The 10,724-nt window shown below is 45.1% G+C and overlaps 1 long non-coding RNA gene across 1 annotated transcript; it reads right to left on the reverse strand.

Moving 5' to 3' along the window:
- Nucleotides 1-420: 420 nt before the first annotated feature.
- Nucleotides 421-8,968, reverse strand: LOC112547727 (uncharacterized). The gene is made up of 3 exons (XR_003091540.3): nucleotides 8,723-8,968; nucleotides 5,533-5,679; nucleotides 421-556 (listed from the first exon to the last, which is right to left on the reverse strand). It is a non-coding gene; the product is annotated as an uncharacterized LOC112547727 (long non-coding RNA).
- Between the last annotated feature and the right edge of the window lie 1,756 nt (nucleotides 8,969-10,724).

Raw genomic sequence — 10,724 nt, forward strand, 5'->3', positions numbered from 1 at the left:
GAGAGGCTTTTTCCCGGAGCTAGGCCCATATATGCCCTGAGAGAGGGGCCTGGACTTTGTACCGGGACTCTACTACTGTATATGCCCTGACAGAGGGGCTGGGACCGAGACATGGGACCCTAGAAGGAGGATGCACCCCAAGTCCGGGGCATGCCCCCCGACAACATGTTAGTTCAGTGACACTCTGGCACAAAGAAATGGTTTGGGTTTTTTTCTTCTTAGATGGTAGCAAGCTTGATTAGTCTATCCTGGCAGCTTGATACAGTAAACCCTCACGATTCACAGAATAACTATGTGCGATTCTGTGAATCACAGGTCTCTCCCGGCCCACCCTGGGGTGGGCAGTGGGGGCCGGAAGATGCTGGGAATTCAGCGCAGCAGCCAAGAGATGTGGGCAGAGCCGCAGTGAGTTCAGGAGTTGCGGGAAGCTCACCACAGGGGCCGGAAGCCGTGGCTCCCGGTATTTATGAATTTCGCCATTCGCAGTAGTCCCAGGAACGCACCCACCAGGAATGTCGAGGGTTTCCTCTCTTGTTTAGTAGGTGAACTCTGTTGGCTACAGAAGGAGTGCAAAAATCAATAATTAGAATTCATATTTTTAGAGAAGTGATCTCATTTACTGTCTCAAGAGTGGATGGAGCACAGCAGCTGTTTATCAGTTCCCAGAAACACCGTAATAATTGAAGGCAAACTATGCGGAAGAAAACTGCAACCATTTGAAACTGTGAGGGGGGGGGGGAGGAGTCACAGAATATTATCCAGAGTTGGTTCAGGGCACAGGGACTAACATCAGTATTGTTATGGAAAGTCCTAAGAGATTGCCAAAGCATGATTTTCAATTGAGAGCCACATGCAAATTCTGGGCACAAGTGAATGTCTAGTTTGTTCATACATTAACCAGGCCTGTTTGGATTGGATCTTTGCTTATGCAAGCACCTAGTTAGACTCCCAACACATCATCCGCCTTTGCAAATACCCAGTTTGCTAACCACAGCTGCAGTACTTAACCCACATATAGGCTTATGACTGTTGGGCTTCTGAAAAGCAGAGCCCTGCAGGACACAAAGCGTGAAGGCATTGGTTTTATGTCTCAGCCGAAAGTAGGAAATTCAGGAGCCAAATCATCATTGATGCACCACTCATCTGAACAGCACTTCCCAGGACACCAGCCAAGGGTAGCTGTGGGGCTCAGCCCTGCTTGTGAGATCTACAAACACGCTGCCCAACATGTGGTGGATACAGGCAAACCAACTTCTTTGTTGATAACTTCTCTAAGCTCAGGGAGAGTCCAGACTAGAGCTAGGAACCTCTCCACCCCTCCCTGCTGGGAAGAGCAGAGAGCAACTGGGTCTGCTCAGAGTTCAGAAAGGGGCAACAAAAATGATGAGGGGTGTGGAACAGCTGCCACACGAGGAGAGAGTAATAAAACTGGGACTTTTCAGCTTGGGAAAGAGATGACTAAGGGGAGGGTCTATAAAATCATGAATGGTGTGGGAAAAGTGTCTAAAGAAGTCTTATTTATTCTTTCCCAAAGTACTAGGAGTCACTGAATAGGTAGCAGGTTTAAAACAAACAAACGGAAGTATTTCTTCATACAACGTACAGTCAACTTGTGGAACTCCTTGCCAGAGGCTGTTGGGAATGCCAAGACTTATAACAGGGTTCAAAAAAGAACTAGATACGTTTATGGAGAACAGGTCCATCAGTGGTTACTAGCCAGAATGGGTAGGAGTGATGTCAGAAGCTGGGAATGGGCAACGGAGGAAGGATCACTTGATGATTACCTGTTCTGTTCATTCCTTCTGGGGCAGCCCATTGGTCACTCTGGATATGCCTACACTACAAAGGGAATAATTGATTTGAATGGCCCTGGGGAGGAGCTATTTTGAAATAGCAGCAGTGGATCATCCACACTACCACTATTTCGAAATAGCAATTTTGAAATAGGCCTTAAACCCTCATTTCATGAGGATTTTTATTCTGGAATAAGAAGCCTGCTATTTCGAAATAATGGGCTTGCTGTATGGATGCTCCCCTTGTTGTTTTGAAGTAACGCTGTAGTGTAGACATGCCCTGTCAGAAGACAGGACACTAGGCTAGACGGACCTTTGGTCTGACCCAATATGGCTGTTCGTATGTCTGCCAGTGTGGCTGCCACAGGGACCGAGAGAGGGCTTTAGATTTTTCAAGTGGCCTGGTAGCACAGACCCCAGGACTGATTCTCAGTGCAGGAGAGTTAAAGGGAGTTTGCTCTGGCACGCTGATTCTCAGCCCCAGCCCCAAGGCAACTTAGAGCTGCAGCCAGGCAGCCAATGATGACAAAACTGTGGCCTCCTTTGTGCAGTGATACAGGGAGCATTAGGGGAAAGGTGAAATAAGCTCTTTGAAGTCATTATATGCACCTGGCCAATATGCAGGGGAGGGGAGAGGAAGTGGGAATAAGAAAGGAAGTGGGGAAAGGCTTGATTTTGGTCCCCCAACACCCTGGTGATGTAGCTGTGCAGTGCTGGTGCAATGGGAAGCATACAGAAACAGACTCAACCCACCTACTGTCTCCCCATGACTGACTCTCTCTGTCAGTTTCCTACCTGGGCTGCTTCTTGTTCAGGAAAGTCGGTGTGGTCACCCTAAGCTCGCTTCTTATTTATACCTGTCATCATGAATCCTACTTAATAAAGTGTTCTGAGCAATGGCTGGCAAGTCCACCGCTGACCCCAAGAAGATAAAGTTATCAGGTTCTAGGGGGTCCTTACACTAAGTCATTCAGTGCGGCCGCACAAAAATTAACTAAGCATGACTATTGCGATTCACCAAGGCAAACTAGGGTGGAGAGGATTAAATGCCCTTGCTGAGTGGTAATGGTAGCCCAGCCCTATGAAATAACCAGCTGAAAAAGCCTGTCCAACAGATGTCAGATAATAAACCTATGCACTTCACCCCCCTCCTAGTAGAAGGTAATAGCGTGCAAGAGTGGGTACTCCTGGAAGAAGCTTAGGCCCTAGCAGTTGTTAATGCTCAGATTACTGGGTAAAGACATTACTGAAGGCAGCCACGTGGATGGATTTGTGAGTCAGCAAACGTGGAAAACTGCAAGGGACAGGTTAGTTCTGGCCAGAAACTTGCTGAAGATTATTCATCTCTGAAAATGCCCAGGTCTGGCTGTATTCCCTTCAACAGGAATCCTATTCTACACAGGCAGTTTCCCTGCTAAGCCAGGTATGCTGAAGGCAAAGAGATGTTTCTTGCATGCTAGTAATAGCTAAGAGGGTAAGCCTGACTGAGCTCATGTCAGCTCAAAAGGTTATAAGGGGCAGTCTGCAAACTCACCTAAAGTGTAAAGAATGCCCCCCAAATATTCCCTCTGACGTTACATATAGAAATTCCTCCAGCTCAGTTGAGTTTTGTGTCACAAATATACAAGGGTACGTCTAGACGGCAAAGCTGTTTCAGGATACCCCACGTCCAAGCATCACGTCTGCTATTTCAAAATAATGGACATACTATTTTGGTATCCCTGTAAACCTTGTTCCACGAAGAATAAGGGATGTCTCAACATAGTGCTTTATTTTGAAATTTAGCACTGTATGGATGTGCCAAATTTCGAAATAGCCTATTTCGAAATAAAATGAAAATAAGATACGCAATTTATTTTGATTTTAGAATGCAGTCTAGATGTACCCCACTGTAGGTTCTTGGCAACTGAATTATCTTCCAGTAGGCTGGACACCTCAAACTAGGACTGATAGGACCTGGTTCTGCCCAGTGCTGAGGGCCATCAGTTCCCACAGGGTTTTGCTCAATACCTTGCAGGATTGCACCATATCAAGGAAGAAGGAAGCTCTCTAAAAGAAAAGAGGTAAATACTGTACTTATAAATCTATTAAGCTTTGGTACATGTCAATCATTTATGTATATAGATTCCTATTGTGACATGTCTGGGTTTAAATCTAACCCTGCATTCTGCTCTCTCTAGCTATAAAGAAAAATAAGGAGGAAAAGTTTTAAACTGAAAACCTTAAAAAAACCTTTTGCCTCTAAAGGGGTGGGAAAACTTTTTTGGGGTCAGGGGCCACTGACCCACAGAAAAATCAGTCAGGGGCTGCACACAAATGAGAAGACAAAAAAAAAATTAAAAAAACCCGACACCTCACAGACGTAGCCCCCAACTACGAAGGAGAAAGACCTCCCCACTTTCCTTTCACACACAAGAGCCTGGGAGGGACCAGCCAAGTAGATTTTGCGTGTTTCCGCAGTGGGGCAGGGTAGGGTGGAGGGTTGGAACATCAGCACTGGTTCCCCAATGCGGGGGAGGGGGGGCCCTGAGCCTCGGGGGCCAGATCCAGGCAAGCAGGGGGCTGCATCTGGCCCCCAGGCCTGAGGTTCCCCACCCCTGGCTTAGAATATAGTGAATTACAATGAACGTTTATGACCAACTGAATGTCACCATGTGACACATTACAGGGGAGATTTCTAAAAGCAGAAAAATCAGATGCCCAACAAAAGCAAGTCAGTTGGAATTTGTACCTAACTCCCCCTTGTCTTTATAAATCTCCCCTTAAGCACAGGTTTTGACCACTTGTACAGATTAAAAGTCCCACAGCACTTTTCTTAGCCGTAGTAATCCAGGTGTCCTGGTCAAATTCCAACTTGGGTAATTACATTCTGCTGGCCTATATGCCTCCTGCTGTTTCAGTTGAATACTGTTCCTGGGCTGCTGTCTTAAATAGACATGTAATAGAGCTGCACACTGTTAAAAAGTTGCCATGTTCCACTCCGGCGTTGCCTGCACATTTGTGTGTGAGCAAAGCAAATTCTGTGTAAAGTTCTGATATAGTTCAAGTTTTCAGAGTGTTTTGGGGATAAATACACTATGGTGGCATTAGGAAATATAGTTCACCACCTATTAGGACACTGCTTCAAGCAAATATTAAATAAGTCAGTGATTTGATCCCTCTGGAATATATGGCTGCTAAGCACAAATGCACACAGTATACTGTGAACATGGTGGCTACGTCTACACTGGCATGATTTTGCGCAAGAACTCTTTTGCGGAAGAGTTCTTGTGCAAAAACTCTTCCGGAAGAGAGCGTCTACACTGGCATGTGCCTTTGCGCAAGAGATGTGCTTTAGCACAAGAGCATCCTTGCCAGTGTAGATGCTCTCTTGCGCAAGAAAGCTCTGATGGCCATTTTAACCATAGGGCTTTCTTGCGCAAGAAATTCATGTTGCCTGTCTACACTGGCCTCTTGTGCAAGAGCAGTTGCGCAAGCAGGCTTATTCCTGAGCGGGAGCATCATAGTTCTTGCGCAAGAAGCACTGATTTCATACATTAGAACGTCAGTGTTCTTGCGCAAGAACTCGTGGCCAGTGTAGACAGGCAGCAAGTTTTGGCGCAAAAGCAGCCACTTTTGCGCAAGATCGCACCAATGTAGACACAGCCCAAAGGTGTTGCATCCATTACTTCATTTTTATTTTCTGTGGAACTGTTCGAGATCTTGGTGAGAGAGAACTTTACTTGATTTGACCACATACCTGGCCAAATTCTCTTTTCGTTTATACTCTCCCGTGGCAATTCCAGTTGGAAAATTTCAGCCAGTTCCAGTTGGCCAACTAGTTCTTAGATCAGGGCAGTAGTTCTTTTGTGTGTCTGGTCCTGCAGCAGAAACCCATCCAAGACACCTAGGAAATATAAATGACCAATAGATCGCATTTTCACTGGGATTCCACCAGCTGCAGTGGGGTTGCTAAGAATACAGGATGATAATGTATTGAAATAATTGTTAAAGGGTGAAACAACAGTACAGTGGATGCACCACATGTATCTCTAGGAGGGGGCTTTCTGGACATTAATGGAGTTCACAAGGACTGAATTTGACCAACCGAGCTTTCTTCCATACTTCAATTTCACAGTGGTGGGGCTATAAAATATACGTTACTCTTAGCTGGTGCTTTTCCCATCATACCTTAGATTATAATCAGGCAAAAGTTATAGCCACACTGTTCTTCAGCTTGTCTGGACAAGACTAACCCTAACATTAAACCCTAACCCCTCCCCCCTTTTATTTTATTTATTTATTTTTGCCAAAGTTAGGCACAAGATAACTATACACAGGACAACAGTTCAGATGCAAAACATTGTCAAAGACTAGTACCTAAGATACAGAGAAGACTGAGGTAGGAAGGACTGGCAAGGAAAGTCCATCTTAGGGGGTATTGAAGAGGAAAGGCAGAATGGTTGGACAGGGAGGGAGAGGCTACTCCAACCAATGGTAACAAAGCTTGAGAAGGTTATATGGAAGAGAAAGGAGGAATATAAAAGATTGGAAATGGGGACAGTCCGTGGATGAAATGAGATCAGAATTGCAGACAGAGCCCTGAAGGAGGGGACAAGGACCTGGAATCTGATGAGGAAGGAGAAGGGAAGCCATTGTGGAAATCAAGCCTGCAATTATCCAGCCCATCCGAAGCCCAGTCTCATACACTTGAGCTGCCTTGGTATTCTCGGTATCATTACATTCCATGTGACTCCTGTAATAAATGGAAGTTACTAACAGTAAAAGCGCAGGGTTTTATGTAAGGTCACAGCCACAAGGCCATTATGTTTTCATTAGCGCAGTAAAGTCCATGAATTATATATGCTTGGTTATATAAATCTGTTCTTTTGCAAAGAGACCTGCACCGCTGCTTTTTTTACACAGTAAAACAAATTGAGAAGCATAAAATGGGCCAGATCATTCCCTGATGTATTAGCCAACGATGAACTTGGCCCAAATGGTATTTACTTCTTCCTGACTGTAGCAACGGCTGCATTATTAATCATGAAACTAGCAGAAGCCACTAATGCTTTGAAATACATACGTTATGGCTTTCAAGTCACTTGCAATAAGCACAGCTAGCATTGTTTTATACCTTGAATATAGCACTCCGGAGGTTTATGGGAAGCGCAGATCCTTGTACGCTTATTTCAGTCGTGCCATTATTGCTAGAATGTAAATACTTGTTCCATTCAGATCAAGACTGGCCAAGGTCAGTTTATCAGAGGATGATCATGTTGTTAGGATGAGAGAACTCACCAGGTAGTTAATTATCCCAGTAAAAGGTAGCTGCACAATAAGGCTTGTCTCTTCTAGCATTGAAGTTGATGGGATGTCATAGGGATTCAAATAAGGTCCTAACCAGCCTTAAGTAGGTTAATTGCTTTCCACTATGTTTCATGCACAAGAGTAAAAGAGTCTTAGGAAACCCCAGTGCAAATGTATTTCTTTTGAACTCAGCTGATTTCTTCTCTTTGGGCATTTCCCTCCCTCCTCCTCCCCCTCACCTTCCCCTACTCCCCCCCACACACACTTTTTGCCCTTTGCTTTGGGTTAATCACATGGTGTGCTCTTGAAAGCCCTCAGGGAGACCTTCTGGTCTCCCAGGATGCCTGGGTTAGGTTGAATTTCCCATGGGTTGGCTCAGACTTGTAATAACACAATCACCTTGCAGCACAGAGTAGTTTCCAAAAATAGGAACTCCTCTGTGAGATGGTGGAGAGACTCCCGTAAAGGTGGAGAGGAGCAATTAAGGTAGGAAAAAAGCCGCTCACACACTAACACCCGTACTGAAGCAATGCGGTGAGGTGCCGCATGACCATTTCGCAGGAATATTTTTGTAGCTGCACTAGAGACAATAATAACTACGAATAAGAATTACAGTAATCATAGACGTTAGTGCCTTTCCTTCGAGCAGTTGAAAATGCCTGACAGACATAAAGAAACCTCGCAGCAGTACTCTGGAGCACATCGATGTCCATTTCTAGGAGTGGTTAGAAAAAACAGGTGCATTTAACTTCTGGGTACCTCATGTACCTCATAGGCTTTATTTATTTAGTAATTGATAATGGAAGCCACGAGGGATGTCAACATATAGTTATTAAAATGATTAACCGATAAGCCTAGGCTTATAATCCAAATGACTACAGGCGACCCCTCCCCCTTGCTGCCTCTGTATCAGAAGCAGCGGGGGGTGGGGGGAGGAAGGGGGAAGGGGCGTAGGTGAGAGCCAGTGCCTCTAGGGAGTAGGCTTAAGCCTCCCTCCCTCCACCGTCTCTCAGCCTGTATCAAGAGGCAGCAGCGCAGGGAAGCAGATGGGAACCGGTCTGCATGGGAAGCCAATTTTTAAACTGGCTCCCCTCGTGGACTAGCTCCGCCTGCTACCTCGCATATTGTGATTCCACCGCATATTATGATCTCTCCATGAGAGAGGAATTATCCCTACTAGTGGGTCTTCACATGCAGTCCTGCAAAGCACTTCATACAAGCCAACAAAACCATACGGTCAACATCCCTGAAGGCTGCAGTTAAGTGACGCAAAATCAGCAAAGCTGCTTTGTCTTTGCCTGTTGCTAAAAGGCTGTCTTCCCATCAGTATCTCCATTCTACATCCACATTTAAAAATAGTAAGTGCATGGGAACCAGGTGCCAATATGTGACCAGAGGCAGAGTTGGCGGGATGTCCAACAGCGACCCAGAGACAATTCCAAGTGGCAGGCAAACGTCTCTTTTCAAGTCACATCCATGTAACCCTATAGAGTTCAAGGGAGATTTGAGAAAAAGGTCAGTATGGATGCTCCTGGGCAAATGACAGAAGAATTACACCTGTGATCCTTGCTTACCCAGCTGCTTATTAAAAGACTGTCAAGGAAAATAATTTTATTAGGCAAGTTGGCCTCAAGAGTTACCTGTGAAATTAACGAAGAGTCCTGTGGTATCTTGAAGACTAACAGATTTATTTGGGCATCAGCTTTGGTGGGCTTTGTCACAGGACTCCTCAGTCTGTTTCAGCAAAAACAACAACACGGCTGCCCTCTCTAAAATTTGTCACCATGTGAAATTAAAGAAGTATGCCCCAGGAGAACATGTTTGTTTCTTCCCCAGCTATTTGTTCCATGTGAAACTGTAAAATAAGACACAGAACATAAGTTAATAGTCTCATGGCAGTCTCTGCATATGCTTCTTTAGCAATGTGATCAGGATCAGCTACCAAAAACATGGACAGTATGTACCCTGTTATACAGGGTTACCATAGTGATGATGCATTAACAGTAAGAACTCTTCAGTTCATCTGATATTGCTGTTCTAGAACAGATGCAATTAACACAACATTCTAGCCGATGTTTGTTTTTCTACTGCATATGAGCACATGTCATGTACTGGTGCCCTGATCAAATCATCCCGTTTACAGCTGATGTTCATGCAAACATCCACAGCTCCTGTTGAGGACCAAGAATGAAGGCTCAAACTCTAGCTGTATACATGAGTTATAATCTCTGTCTCTCAAAGGATTTGGGCAGTGTTTGAATCTCACAGTGCTCCACTTTGTTCATGAAATAGTCTTTTGCATGATTTCCCTTTTAAAATAAAATGGCAACGAAGAACCATTTTGGTTTCCTTTTGTCAGGCGTGGTGCAGCCCATCACATTCAGAGCAACTAGCTCTCTGAAAGCAATGAGTAGTCCTGTGGCACCTTAGAGATTAACAACAACATATATAGTAACATGAGCTTTCATGAGGGAAAAAACCCATTTCCTCAGATGAGCTTGAGTGAGGTTTCTTTGGGAAGCACTTGTGTGACTATTTCACACTCTTAATCAGCTGGGATGGCTCATTTACAGGAGCAGCTTCAGAATCCATTTCAAGAGACCCTCAAAAGCCAACTCAATGAATTTTCTGTGATTTCTTTTTTAAAGCATTAACTAACCAGATCTGTTCTTGGCTCAGGCAGGCAGGAGGCTATTTCAGATTAATTCACCTGGGAAAAGGGGACTAATTGAACTGCATTTTGGTGAATAGCTTAGAACTCATCTTGTTCAGTGAGCTTCCGATAATTTGCTATGTCCAGAGCCGGTCTAAATAGCACAAGTGCTATAAGGGCTGTTTCCAGAGGTGAAAGTAAGTGGACGCGCCCTGGTGCACAGCTCTGGCAAGAGCTGGCTGAGCTGTGGCAAAAGCCAGCAGGGAGCTATTTGAAGAGCTGTCAGGGACCCAGGTTGCAATGGGACAACACCTGTAAGAACTTGTAAGTTCCTTTCACCGCTGGCTGTTGCATCATCCAAATAAAGTTCATGATAAGAGCCCGGTGTGTTATTCTGATGAGTTCAGAGTCAAGCAGAAGAAGAATCATAGAATCATAGAATCATATAACTGGAAGAGACCTCAGAAGGTCATCAAGTCCAGCCCCCTGCTCTAGGCAGAACCAATTCCAACTAAATCAACCCGGCCAGGGCTTTGTCAAGCCGAGACTTAAACACCTCTAGGGATGGAGACTCCACTACTTCCCTAGGTAACCCATTCCAGTGCTTCACCACCCTCCTAGTGAAATAATTTTTCCTAATATCCAACCTGGACCTCTCCCACCACAACTTGAGACCATTGCTTCTTGTTCTGCCATCTGTCACTACTGAGAACAGCCTCTCTCCATCCTCTTTGGAACCTCCCTTCAGGAAGTTGAAGGCTGCTATCAAATCCCCACTCACTCTTCGTTTCTGCAGACTAAACAGACCCAAGTCCCTCAGCCTCTCCTCATAAGTCATATGCTCCAGCCCCCTAATCATTTTGGTTGCCCTCCGCTGGACCCTCTCCAATGCGTCCACATTCTTTTTGTAGTGGGGGGCCCAGAACTGGACACAATACTCCAGATGCGGCCTCACCAAAGCTGAATAAAGGGGAATGATGACATCTCTT

This window comes from Pelodiscus sinensis, chromosome 12 (assembly GCF_052426305.1).
Source record: "Pelodiscus sinensis isolate ZL-2025 chromosome 12, ASM5242630v1, whole genome shotgun sequence".
NCBI classification, from domain to species: Eukaryota; Metazoa; Chordata; order Testudines; family Trionychidae; genus Pelodiscus; species Pelodiscus sinensis.